This window comes from Gymnogyps californianus, chromosome 1 (genome assembly GCF_018139145.2).
Source record: "Gymnogyps californianus isolate 813 chromosome 1, ASM1813914v2, whole genome shotgun sequence".
NCBI classification, from domain to species: Eukaryota; Metazoa; Chordata; class Aves; order Accipitriformes; family Cathartidae; genus Gymnogyps; species Gymnogyps californianus.
The window spans coordinates 80,289,447-80,304,771 of record NC_059471.1 but is presented as its reverse complement, the minus strand read 5'-3'; positions in this window follow the sequence as shown (position 1 = coordinate 80,304,771).

Sequence of the window (15,325 nt, the reverse complement as noted above, 5' to 3'; positions counted from 1 at the left end):
GGAACTCAGAAGATTCTGAATTTGTGCTTATATTCTTCTATAATCATAAATAAATGAAATGACTTATGTATGTATCAATGTAATGAATCAAATAGGATCTTGAATCTTGTTTGTTGAGCAAAGAGCAAACTAAAGAGAGAGGGAGGGCAGGGACAAAGACAACCGTGTTCTGCTTATTCCTTAGTGTCACTGCTTAGACCATGTACCGCTCACACAAGCCATCTGTTCTTTCATTCAGATACTGATCTCCGTTGAACCTTAGGGCTGCCTTAAGATGAAAATGGGTGCATACATGCAAAATGGAACACACAGCTATGTCATCTATATATTTTGGCCGACCATGTTTAAAGCCTCTCAATTACTCACAAACTTAGGGACAGAAATGGTAAAGAAGGGATAAATTAATCTATTTGGAGGATACAGAAGTGTTACAGAGAAATACGGTAAGAGGTTCACCACACCGATGGTAAAGCCACAACACACAAGTCAGAGACAGAAGTTTGCTGCTATACAAGAGTTTATAGCTATAATATAAAGCATAATATGAAATCACGTTTATATCCACAATGCTAAGAAAAAAAAAGAGAGGATTTTGTGATTAAAAAGGATAACACTAGATTACTAGATTAAACAACATTTTAAAATTGACTGTGTATTCCTTTTACAGCTCTACACCTTGTAAAGATACGGGTAGAATTTAACAAAGAAACGGAAGTACTAATTTCTTTAATTCGCCAGGCTAGACTTGCTTTTGTGCGTCACAACAGCGATCCCTGGTCCTGAGGAGTGCCGCTGGGAAGCAAGGTGCACAGAGGGAAGAGTCCCACCTCCCGTCCCGGCTGCTGCCGCCCGCTGCCCGGCACAGCCTCCGCCTGGAACCCTCCTGCGCCCTTACCCCTGCCTTGAGCTTTTACCGAGATGCTCACAGATTTAGAATATGCAGGGAACACTGTGCATGCAGTAATCATAGTATTGGATGTAAGAACATGAAGATTTAATATTCCCTTTTAGCACACAAGGTGCTCACCCAGTTTTGTACGTACATAGGACTGCTACCCCCAGATAAGTTGGCTGCAGCAACTGTAGTCTTAAGCTTGTGGTTTAAAAAAAATTCTCATGTTTTTATTCAAAAGAGAGCCTTAGCTGAACATGGTTAACTTATTTCAACAGAAATGCCACTGTGTTAAAAGTCTGAGATAATTCTTAAAAATTTAGTTGAGCTGTGCAGACAGTCCTATAAATTTTAATATATAGGTAATTTATCAAATTTTTAAAACGTTAAGTAATCTATTGCAGAGAATGTATAAAATCAGCTTCACTGAAAAAAGTATGACTAAATGGTTGTATTTTTCAACTAATGATAGCAAAATCTGTTTATTTTGCCATGTAAAATAAAGTGTTCCTTTATGGCAGTGGTTCCACAAGCAGTGTACATTAGAGAAGGTAAACAGGAAAGATTAAATCATCTCTTTTTAGTGACTCAGCTTTATTCAGCCTAGCAGTTACAGTCACAGTAGCCTTCAAAGTGTTTTATTGCTCTAACCATGCAGTAAGCCAGATCCTAGTTTTCCAGTTAACTACACTGGGACCATTAATGCATATCTAATTTGTACATGAATTATTCAGCTCCCATTACTTTGGGTGTTATTAAAAACCTTTAGCAAGTCAGGTAAGTGGATAAGAGAAGATAAATGCATTTGCCACTCTGTAAATGCACCACATTTGCAACAGTGTAATTACATTGCCAGGGGAGATGGAGTATTTGCTGATGACTTACATTATAAAAACATTATAAAAATATGTGAGGACATATCATCACTAGAGTCACATTTAAGGCCAACCCTGACAATCCCCTGTACTTGTCACTCTGTCAAAGCTTGACTGTACTATGAAGCTTGTTCCACAAGCAAATCCTTCAAGAAACCCACTCCTTTCCTTCTTGAAAATCTATGGTTTCAAGCAAAGGTGGCAGAAACTGAATTACTGAAGAGATGAAAGAGAGCAGCAATGAGGATTAATGACAGGAACCCTGTGGGCTATTGAAGATTTTGTTTGAAGGACCTGCTGGATATGGAGAAGCTCTGAACCCACCTTAGGAGTGAGTAGGGTTAGGGCATTGGGCACTGACCTTCAGAAAGATTCTGGCTGTCCTGCACTGAAGGCAAACTTAGAGGTCAGCAGGAGAGACGTTACGGCATCTATGGGATGGAGGTGAGCCTGGCTTTTGACATGAGTTCACAGTCTGCATAAGCAGATCCATAGGACGTGACATTCAGCCACAGTGTGGCAGAAGTGGCATACGATTAAAGAGCCAGAAGACTGCCGGCTCACAGGAGACTTCCTCTGGACAGAAACTGTTCACATAATGAGTTTATACAGTAATTCCTGAGGGAACAGGGAGCTTGTGGGTTTTTGCATCATAGCTGCTGCAGTCAAATAAAACATTTAGCCACTTACTTAAGTAAGCTGTAACTTAAATGTTTAAGTTAAACACTTTTAGCTATTTCTGTTGACATGTTCTTAAATGCTTTGCAAAGTTACTGTTCTCTGGAACTCTGCCACCAGCATCGCATATGACTGCCTTTAGCAAAAATACATTTTAATAGGAAATCCTGAACTGTGCTGGCAACTGGTAAATCCTGTGTTGTATATAGGGGAGCCTATTGACAGCACAGATATGGCTATAGGTAAGCTGCAAAAGTTTAAAAGGATTATCCCATTTATTTCACTCTAGTAATAAATAACTGGAAGGAGCCAGCTCAAGAGAACTGAAGTTCTTTACAGTATAATTCAAACAAGTAGAGATTATTTTGGCAATACTGTTTGAAAAAGTGTACTGCCATTTAACTTCATTTATTCATATCACATGGCAGGGAATGGTAAAATATATCCAAACACTTCTTTATGCAAGTGCCTTTCTCAATACTAAGCGCTAACATTTGTTTAGCTGTATGGTATCTACTACAACAGCAGAGCACTCCATCTATTGCATTAACAAGCAGCAGAAATATTACCCATTATTGTAAATAGAGATATTTATTCTCCACTATGTATAAATGAAATTCATTTATTCATCATAGTTGTATGAATCACATTTTAATGCCATAGTCCTGTACCAGTCACAGGAGAAATGCCGGTAGAGAATACTTCGGTTCTTGAATACTAAGGTGAGATTCATCTCACTTAATTTCAGCCTTTTTCTTCTGCTTACCTAGGTTTTCTTTATTGACTATAATGGAAGATAAACAGCTCCAGAGGGCAAGTCATTAGAGAGAACCAAGGCAGAAAAATCAATTCAACCCTAGATGTTTGATAATAGAGAAGTTTTACCTAACACTTAAGTCTTCTATTTGGGACCTTGTTTGCCTTGACGTTCCTGATAATTACTTGTCAACTCAGCTTTCCTGTGCATTGTACTTCTTTCCTTCCCTGTTGATCAAAGCTGATCTACCCCACATCTTTTGCCAAAGGAAAATTAGGAAAGAAAGTTTGATCTTTCTTGTGGATATTGCCAGGCTTTTTATCTTTCATAACTGGCATGAAATATGCCAATTCAGAGCTGGTTCTATTATGACTTACACAAATCATGTCTAATTCATTTAGCCCTTACATTACTCTCTCTTGTTAAAAAAAAAAAGCAATATATGTCTCAGTAATTAGTACTTGTCTGGCAGCTTTAAGGTAAGTTAAAATGAAGCTGCCATTTTCATTATGACTTCCTTTTGACAATGTAATAGAAACTAATTATTATGGACTAGATAGGCCAAGATGTATATGAAAAATGCGAAGGGTCATTAATAATTCTTTCCAGGTCCCATTTATTCTAGGAACCTCTGTCAATAGCATATATCTGCTGTAATGTGCTGGCTCATCTGCTATGTCTACCAATAGCAAGAATGATACCAAGACTTTACTTATTTCCTTGCCTGACCCACACATTAAGAGCAAACCTCAGCACACAGGCCATGCCAACCGAGTTTTCCAGAGGCACACGTCTTGTGCAGGTTCCTTTCTGAAAATAGGGCTGAAAAGCCTCAGTCTTTTGGGAATTTTGGAAGTGTTAGGTTACAGTTTCTTCACAAGGTCTTTGTGATGTGGTGTACATTTTATCCTGTTCACACACTGTCTTGAAGACACTGCATAGAAAATTTTGATGACATAGAAGATTTATTACAGGTCTCCCTTGCCACACTGAAGTGGGCAGTTTCCATCTGCCCACTCCAAGAGTTCCTGAAATGGGAATAGCTGTAGTAAAGAGTCCCAAAAGGTCTGAAAGGTCAGTAAAATTTTACACTTCTTTAAGAGAACTGCAGATCATTTCTCAATTGGTTGGGATGTGCCACAGAAAAAACACAGCCTCTGTGTGTGTGCAGTTAAATGGCTTCAAACGGTATTTCTTGACATTTTGTTGGCTGATAAGAAGATACACCTAAGAATAAAATGCACATATGGGACATTTATTTGTCATACCATCCCTGACAAGTGAAATTTCCCATTAGACTATAAATACAGAACAGCTGTGAAAACCTGGACAACTTATTATAAGGAAGCGTAGGCTGAACTAGAAAATGAAAAGCAGTTATTTTGGAAATTGAGTCTTAAGGCTCTAAACCTCATATAAAATTTAATGAAGTTCTTTATCCTAATAATGTTTTTCTAAAAGGAGAAATATTGATTTTTTTTTTTTTGGTGGTACTGGTGTCTTCAAACTTTATCTTTTTTCATTTATTCATTAGACAGAAAAGACAATCAGCGGTAATACATGTTATTAACTTACACTGATGTTAAGTTCAAATGTGAGACCAGATCATTCCTAAACTTTTAAAGTATGCTTGTAAGTGGCATGCAAGTTGTAACATGGTTTTCATCGTTTTGGCCATGTCAAAATACAGAGTTTTTAAAAAAGTTTGGATAAAATCTGCTGTCTGTAAAACAGTATTAATCAAGATACTTATTCTAAAGTTTACTAGATTGTGTGACTCTTTGTCCTATGCAAACACAATGGAAGGCATATATCAAATATTTTATAACCAAGTTACAGTGCAGCACACTCTATTAAATAAGTTTCTTCAAAGTTGGATTTTAGAAGCTTTTCTTTTCAAAATACAGCTTCCATATAAAAAATTAGATGGAAGCTTTATGTAGTCATCTTATGTCAACAGAGAGGGATATATTTCAGGCACTGAAATCAACATAATTCCTCAGGCACATACTACAGAATAATTTAACACAACTGGTGGTCTGTGCTTAAGAAAAGCCAAACACTGGAGCAGCAGGGATTCTGCAGGTCAGGAAACAGCGTGGGAAAACCTGCTGGTACTATGGATGGCGTCCTCATTTCAGTGAACTGCAATTTTAAACAGTCTCTTAAAATCATCAGTGAATACACAAAACCTTTCAGATGAATTTTCATTTCAGTCAATTAGCAGCAAAGATGAAAGATAAATGGTTTACTTTATGTCTCACCTTAAGTCATTTATGATTTCCAGTGCTAATGTTCCAGGATATATAACAGCATCTGGATACTTAAGAAACAAAATGTGTTGAAACCTTTTTTATTAATAATAATCTGCAGTGATAGGTCATATTCTTAACAATGCTAGCATTAACTTTAAAATATCACCATAACAATTATAAAAAAATGGGCTTCAAAGCTGTGTTATATTTTGAGATTCTTTGCAGTCAAATTGCATAAAATGTCAAGTTAACATTTTATGTCCTTCAGAGTGAAAAATAATTTTAATTAAATACATTTTAAATCAGTAATTGTGGTATCTTGGTCTGATTAACGTGAGTTAAAGCAAGACAGAGATGATGTTAATTACATTAAATACCTGAAATATAATTTTTGTAACAAGCAGAAATATTTCAGAAACTGATAGAAAAGCACTGAATAGTCTGCCTTAAGAATTTCTATGGAAATGTGTTAATTTTTCATATATTTTTTCACCTTTCCCTTCAATATCCAGACAGAAGAAGCTTTCCTCTTTTCTCTTCTCTACCCCTACTCATTTAAAAAGCATGTCATCACAATTGAGGCAAATGCTGATCATCAAAAGAAAACAGGAGAAATAAAGGAAGACATTCTACTCCTGTTTCACTACAATAGCTATCTCTTACCTTGCATCTTTATTAAGTAGAGATCTACAAATTCTCTTCAAATCTGGTGCTTGAACCCAGGAAGTTAGAAGGCCTTTATCCTTTTCAGTAAGTCCAAGCCTGGGTCTAATATGTCAAACTAACATTGAAACATAGCACCATGTTATCTTTACCCAGTAATATGATTAATAGACAAAACCCTTCTTTTTAACTGTACTTTTTTTTGATGGCAGGTTTAGTCTGAATCTCTAAAATAACATATATAGTTGACTCAACCTATCCCACAGGGCTGTCTCTATTCTTGCCAGAATTTGACATTTATAAGTTTATGTAAGGTCATCTTTCTCCACAGGCTAAGAATTACAGCAATGTCAATTTTTCTGCTTAACAAAGCCAGTTCCCAAAAGGGCAAGTGACTACAGGATCCAATTGCTTGCAAATTATTTCCCAAAACCTGAGAGAGAGCAAAGAGAAGATGAGATTTAATAATACCTCACATTTATCCAGGAATTTTAAATTCTGAAATTATGTTATCTGTTAAGAATGATGATGCATATCAGTGCTTTTAGTAAGCATAGACTGGTCAAAGGACTGAGGTAGCACTGAATGCAATGGAAAAAACCTATACATAAGCTAAGGGACCCAAGGTCACAACCAAGTCGGCTGTAGTGACAGCAATCAAGTGTATGTTGATGGAGGACAGTCCTGTGTGCCAAGAAAAGAAAGGTATTTCCCCATTTCTGGGATCCAGAATTCATTACCCACAAGGAATTGTATGAAGTTCTGATGCAACTCCATTCTTGTTCTGCTGACAGCTGCAGGGACTAATTTTCTATGGCATATATTTTTACAGTACAACAACGCCCCCCCCCCCCCCCGAAATTTTCCACTACAGTTAGTTTGAATCTTTAAGAGTGCAAATGCAATTCACCTTTATGTAAAAAAACCAGAATACCTTTTGTTTCTTTCAGTTGGATTTGTGCCATCGGGAACACCTTCCTCCTTCCAATTTAAGATTAAATTAAAAATACCCAGACCCAACCAAAGAACTTTGTACAACAAACTGTCACTTTCCTCTTTTTAATTGCAAAAGTATGTTGTTTTTTTTTTTTTTACTTGGCACAACAACATGGTAGCTTTTCAGTTTTAGAGTATATAAGATAGTGTAGTTCCTTATGCTGTAGGAAATCTTGACTTGTACATGATCTGCACTTGCAACTCCTAGTTCCTCCTGATCTATTTCCCTTGAATACTGCTGTTTCCTAGTGCAGAACCACATAAAATACTGCTCTGTTCTCTGCCACAATCTAATTTACAAGCTATCTTTCCTTCCACTAAACCTAAAGAAACACACCCCCCCTCCAAAAAAAAAGGGCATAACTGAAAAATAGGAAGGTAAGGTGGTCCTGATGGAGTGTCAGTACCATGTTTGCTCACCTAATCATACACATTCATAGGCAGATTCAATTTATAAAAGAGTTTCATGAGGAGTTTTCTCTTGTTTAATAATAACTGAAGATTATAGTTTTTCTTCTATATGGAAGTTAGGGGTCAACGTTCTGAGAACCAGATAAAATGTAGGTAAAAAACCCTCTACATCCATGCCCATTGGGGCTTTTGCCATATGCAAATCTGGTGGGTTTTTTCTTTTTCCCCCCATTCTGATCAGCTGCCTGTGTTTTCCAGGTGGTCTTTCAGCTCTCAGTTCTTTTGAATCCCTAATACTGTAGTAGCAGTGATGTCAATCCATACCACACAAGGTGTTTGCCATGGTGTGTGCTATGATCCCTGCCTCTGGTTATCCAGATGAGGAAAATGATCAGAGCACTCCATATCATTCCATATTTACATTTTTTCCTGTGGAAACCAAAACATGGAGGTGCTTTTAGCTTCACCAGTTAAGATACAATCCAACATAACTGTGCTAGAAAGCTGAGTTAAACATGACCAGTTTTGCTTTAACTCCTGAAGGAGAGTAACTACCAGTATCACACTGGAACTACAGTCCACCAGTTCTATCAGAGCCACAACGTTCATCATTTAAGACATTTAAAATCTTCTTGACCAGGGGCATCATATAGAAATGCACCTATCCTGTCATACAAGGTTTTCACCTGGAGAACCTTAGGAAGTAGGGAGGACAAGCCCCCAAGACTCTCTACTTCACTCCCTTGAATTATCCTCAAATCAACTCCTACATGGCCTACTTGTAGATCTTCTGGATAACTTTCCAGGTTAGGTCACTGTCTTGCATTGTGGTAAAGTATCTCACAGCAGTTCCCAGCACTGACTTATGCCCAAAGCAAGCAGTCCTCTTCCACTCAAATCAAGCAGCAACCTGGTTGCTTATTCATCGACACTAACTTCCTTTCTCAGGTAAAATACAGCTTCTGCTCTTCTGGAGCACAGTCCTACACCTGGAGAGATGCCTAAGAAAGCACAGGTGAACTCTCTTGAATGGATAACCCACCTTCTGATGTTTCTGTGGTGTGCTAATGAAATTTCTATGACTCATGCGCACATTACTGGTCTACTTCCCATTTTCAGTCTTCTACTCTGTGGGATATGGGACACTTCAAATATTAAATATGTCGTATGTCTGATATAAAACCATGAAGGGATAACTTCTACTACACACTGCACTTCTTTTACATACCACAATTGAGATATGCAGATACTAACAAAAATATATTTCAGTCATTCCACATATTATAGATGAAATTGACACAATCTATATTTTTTAGGAAAAAAAATCTCAAACTGCTATACTTAACACAACTATATTCTTTAAAAGTTTTAATGGTGAAAAATTTTAAGTAGAATCTGACTGGAAGCCAAACAAATAGAATTAAGTCCATGAAAACACCACACAAAACACCATCACAAAAAAGTGAATCTTCAGCGACAACTATATTTAGAGTTACTTAATGCTTACTTTCTTGATATTGTATACCACAAATTCTGATGTAGCACTAAGTCAGGGGCCTGTCAAAAGTCTGTATCAGATCCACATACCCCTACAAAAATAATAAAATCAGCCCATTTGACAAGATGTATTTTTCACAATATTTAGAAATGTTGTAATATATACCTGTCCTTAGTCCAAATTACTTAACATAAATATCCATCTGTATTATCTGGACCATCGTTACAAAAAAAAGTTAAAAAAACACCTCAGCTCACACAGTGAACCTTTGAGATGCCTAGGTAAACACTGTTCACACTCGCAAGTTCATTAATGTTAATGGTAGTTATAGATATGCAAAGCAATATGAGTTTCATCTGTTCATCTGCACATATTCATATAGGTACCAGAGAGTGTGTCTGAAGTATGCAGTGAGAAAACAACAACTCTTGTACCTCAATCTCAGTGCAGTTTTGCTATGTAGCTATGCTACCATTTCTGTCTACAGGGAAGCTGCAAGTTGGGTGCTTTCCTCGTGGTGCAGTTTTGAGAACTAAAGGGGGGAATGAGGAGGAAACGAGAAAAGTTAGGTGGTCTTTTAAGGTCTGTTCCCTAGGTTTGCTGACAATCCCCCATATAAATCATGCACCAGTGCCAAAATGGAAAGCTGACATCATTTTATATCAAAGACAGCTGTGTTTGCTTGTCAGGTTTTTAGAAGATGGTTCTGAGAGACACCTAAAATAACCTGTAAGGGAGATTTGCTTCCAATAAGAAAACTCAAGATATTGCACTTGCAGAAATAATATTCTAATTTCTCTCACACAACAGTGTCTTCACTGGACTCCTAACCTTCAAACATATACTGGACCACCATGTCAAAGAAATTTTTTTTCTCTCAGGGTGTCGTTTTTGGCCTTTCTGCTTTTTTGCTTTAAAGTAAGTCTTTTCAGCAGTAACTGTGGTTAAGAGCATTAAATTAATAAAGTGGAAAAGTACAGCTGATGCAAAATGCACAGAGTCATTGGCTCAGTTGGTAACTTGGATAAACTTATTTAGAGGTGGAAAAATGGGAAAATAAATAAAAAAAAAGCATTAAAACTTTCTGAACCTTCTGAAGATAGTGAACAGACTGTTTCTCTCAGTGTACTTTACCGAATAGGTAAAACTAGCAAATGTTATTTGTTACGTGTAGTTGTGACTCAGCCCTGCTGATTCTTATTTGCATGCTTATCTGTATATTAACAGGGCTAACCCAGTATTTTGTTTGGCTGCATGGTATTTGCTTTGTTTTGTTGGGATGTCAATAGACAAACAGTGAGATGATAGAGAAAAAATAAGAATGAATGCCTCAACTTATGAAAGACCCTGAATGAGACACTGTGGATGTTTGTTTCTGGCATGATGGAAGCAGAACCCTGTAGTGGAACTCCCAAGTATCTTTAACATCCTTTAATTTCAACAATATTGTTATGATCTGCTTTCCAGTGACATAGTCAATGACTTTTATAGATTCACCCACAGCTGACTTTTAGCAGTGTAAAATGATTGAGCTGAGCTGAGAACCCTATAAGCTCCCTATCACCTCTCTTTCAAATTTCATAATTATTAAAAATAGAGAAAATGAAGAGGGTGTTTAAGGGGTCAAAAATGAAATAGTTTCTGTTTTCAATACCTACAATAAGAATAATTTTCATAATTGGAAAGCCATGGGTTAGAAAAACTGAAATGGAATCAGGGTTTACTGTCCATGTTGTCGGTATGCCACTAAAATGCTGTGGGATGATAAAGGAATTCAGTTACTGACCTGCTGCTGCAAATGGAAGCAATAGAACATTGATTTTTTTATGAAGGAAAAGAGAAAAGTTTTCTTCTTTATTAGGAAGCTGTGAAGTGTAATTATTGTTTGAAATGTGCAAGGAAATGCATGGCAATGACAAACCTTCTATATCCTTTTAATGCATATCATGAAAAAATATTTGATGGATAAACTGTATGGAGAGCATGAAAGTGGTATTTGTGTTGAATTCTAAACTCTTACTTTGAATAAGCTTCGGTTACATTTTAAATACATAAAATACTTTAAAATATGAAATATGTAATATAAAGGCATTAATATTCTTTTGACCCATATGATTTTGTCTTCATTATTAAAATAGCTTACATGATGGTGATCAATACACAAGAGAAAAGGGATTCACTAGGGAAACAACAGTTAAGAAACGTGTAAGCCTTTTGGTTTTAGGATAGAAAGAGGAGGAAAGCAGTGAGGTTGAAAATAATCAGTTACAGAAACAAAGGAGAAATTTCAACCTAAAAAGAATTCTTCTAGCACAAATCTTTTGAAAATATAGAAAATATTAAACTATACTTGATAACACTTTTCAGCTTGCTGCAGAAGCTGACTCTGAGTGTTTCCATAGGATTCCAAAGCTTCTGGCCCTAATAAAATAAGAGGGTCATCTAAAGATGTTTCCCACAAACATTCTCTATATACTCTCCAACACAATCTGTGTGAATTGAGATCTGAGGGGTTTAGAGACAAGATGTCTTGGAGCCTAAATGTTCAGTTGGAAAAAACTTCATAAACATAAAATTTCATAACATAAAACTTCATTTCACCTTTGGGATTATGCTTCCATTAAGGTTGCTGTTTCCTATTCACTCTTTCATTCACTCATTCATTCATCATGTTATAATGAGCTACTTCTGAGGAATAATATGAATATGTCTTCTCTTAATCCGCCCTGTGATAGAAAAACCAGAAGGAAAATAACTCTGTATAATGCAATCCATTTTCAATATTTTTTTCTACTACCATCCTTCTCCCATCTTATTTGAATTTCATAAGCGAAAAGAAACACAACAGCTGCCTTCCCCTAGTCTTGATGTCCTGGCAGTTTCAGATTAGTGGAAAACTCTGCAAACTGCTTAGTTTTACATTGGCTCTAAGGGACACGATGAGTCCAAAGTTCTTTTGTCTTCTTGTAGGCAATACCTATAAGAAACAAAAGACAGAATAGACAGTGGAGACTAAGTATAGTTTCTTAAAAAAGATTAAGTTGAGAAACTCCAGTGTGACAGTAGAGGGTATACTGAACTAATCATTCCTATTCTGCAGCTTGTCTGGGGTATCAGAGCTCACAGTTCAGAGCCGTAGGACATTAAAGCAAAAAACCAAGAAAACAGAAAAAAAAAAGCAATGAGTGGAGCTAAGGCTACAGATTATGTAGTTAGTAGATACCAGTTATTATTATACATTGAGTATTATTACTCTCCAATCAACTGCAGACAAGAACTGCTAAAAATTGCATTAAGGCATATAAAAGCTTTACATAGCATGGACCTGTTCCCATGTCAATTCAAATTCAAATATGCCCCATCAACTCGAGTGTGTTTTAGACCATGCCTGCCCTACTATAAAATGATTCAGAGAAAGCACTAACTAGATTCTATTCTCTGCATCCTGCAGATATTTTAACAGCTTTGCTTTAATTTTTTTTTTCTTACATCGAAGATCACAAAACCACAAAATATGTGCTTGAATATGTCTAATACTACATACGGAGTGAAACAGCTCAGAAAGCCAAAGACATGTCAGATACGGACTCTTCTGAAATTCAATTAACAAGTACTTAAATTCTGCAAGATATGGCAGATAACAATGGAATTGGTAAGTTTGCATCACTGATTTGAGTAGCTCAAAGACTGTATGAATTACGTGCCATTGCTTACAACAGACTCTGAGGCAGACCTTGCTGCAAGCCAACACTCTTCATAGAGACCAAGATATATTTCCTGCTGCCATGAATATCTACAGAATTTTGAATTTGCTTTTCCTTTCCTATTAGCGGTACTAAGCTAGGGTTTAACACCTTTGTACATTATTCATCTGCTATCAAGGATTTTGCCCTGACAGGTTATTTTGCCCAGTGCAACTTTTGTCTTGTAACCACTGCTTTAATTCCTGTTACCTTTGCAGAGGTATTTATGTGCAGTTAATGTAGATAACTGTTAACGCTAATTCTTCCTCATTTTCACTACAGAATATTAATGCAGTTCAAGGGAAAACTGATTTAATAGCATTAGGCATTTTGGGAATGTAGAAATAATTGAAGGATAAAATAACTTAAAAAATGGATCTGGAGTGCATGGGTAATTAATACAAGACTTTTTTTCTCATCTGGGAGAAGGACTGGTGCTGAGAATGTCATTGCAGTTTATGTTTTAGTAAATTCCATTTTTCCTCTGGCTGAGGCAAATCCTTTCTTTTCACAAAAATGATGAACAGTTAAATCAAGTAAGAAGATAACAGATATGAAGATATTTCAGCACTCGGTTCATATCTCCCTATTATTCTTGGCAGTAACTGCTTCTATAATTAGAAACACTTGCAAGGTGTTATATAAAGGAGTATAGGAACATTTTCCTATTTTAGTTTCCATGTCCCTTGGATTCCACTGAAGGCTTGTTAATTCCTGGAAGTTTAAGAAAGACTAAAATTCTCTGAAAATACCAACATACAGGCCCAATTGTTTCCACTAATGTCGATGAGAGATTTTGTTCAACATCTTGAAATCCCAAGACCCTTGGAAGGCCCATGCTTATCAACAAGCTGACAGCATTCATTATTCTAAATATGTCCGTAAATCTAAAACCTCTGATAATAAGTGAATTCCTCAGTCTTGAAATCGATGTGGCAGGATCAATTCAATGGATACAATCTATGGTTGAGTTCAAGTTCACTTCGGAGTAAATTTTTCCACATGGATGTTAATGAAGGAAGGGTGTGGATTGCTTCATTCTCTAATTATCTTGAAAGTCTGTTTTTTCACAGACTACCTTGGTTATCATTTCCTTCATGATGTTCATCAATATTTCTCATTTAAGCAGATTCAGTGTCTCTTAATTTTGTGTTATCATTTGCATTTCATTCTCGGGTGTTTCTAATCTAGTTTTTACAGAAGACAGAACCTTCTCAAAAACTTGTAAATCTTCAGAAATTTTTCCCAATTTAACTGTCAGGAAGTCTTTAGGAGCTGAGGTTGTGGAGAGAGAACTGGCTGCTGCATTGCTGAATCTATCCTGACACTCCTTTAGGTCAGTTTGCTTTGAAACTTTAGTTGTTATTTAATCTTTTTTTAGCTATTAGTTTTGTTCAGTCACAAATTAGGAATTACTATTTTTGCCAAACTAGACAATGCCAGGTAGGATCTGAGATGTGTTGGAGCAAGAATAATTTTTTACTTACATTTCACTGAATCCAGATAATAACAATTCATAAATAAAAGAAAATAACAAAAATGAAGAAAACAATCGTTTGTTGCCTGTGAAAAAAGGGGTTTCATTATATGCAAATTATTTTAATTCTACCTACAAATAACAAATAGAAACACTTTGAAATGAGACACACAAAAACATTATAAAATATTATTTAAATTTTACTTATGAATTGTATCAGTTGCAACCTTGAGGTAATACAGCAACAACAACAACAACAACAATAATAACAGTAATAATTCAGTTTTGCTTCATGTTGTAAATCTTTCAGAGAAAATAATTTAGGGAAAATTCCAATCTAAAAAGTATAACATGATCTAAATAAAAGATCCTCCAGCAAGTGAAATTGTGGGCTCAAGCATCACTTTTACAACATATAGCTGAAGATGGCAAGGGCATCCAAGTTTGAACAGTGCAGATGAAGATTAGGCTGAGGATCATGATATAGCTTCTGATATGGCCTATATGATATATTGTATATATGGTATAGCCTACGATAAACATATTTATCTACCTATATATTCCTGCAGAAATACATGACAGCACAGTGTCACATCTTATTACCTTAAAGGTAAAAAGCAGGGAATGTAACAGTTTACTTGCATGTGTTTAAAATCCACTCTTGGTTTTAAATATACATATGAATCAATGAGAGAATGGTCATGACCTTTTAGACTAATCAAGTTTGAGGGGGTGGATGAATTACTGATAGACTGCTATATGCACCTAGTGCATCTAAATGTTTCGTGTGTTACCATTAAAATATGAAGTTGTGCTTTTTCTCTTTTCTGACATTTATTTCAAGCATGTGTGACGCTAGCTTTCTAAGTCATACCTATTGGTTACATACTGCAGGCCCAGCTACTCTGTACATATGGATTAAATTACATATTGGGACACCGGTCAGATCTTAACTGTGATGTGATGATCATCAGATGGGTTTTATCCTTCTTGAGCACAAAGGCCTGAAGTATATATTAAACCATAAAAATCCTGTTTAGAGTAGTGTTAAAGGTCTGATATATTCCCAGTAGTATTCAA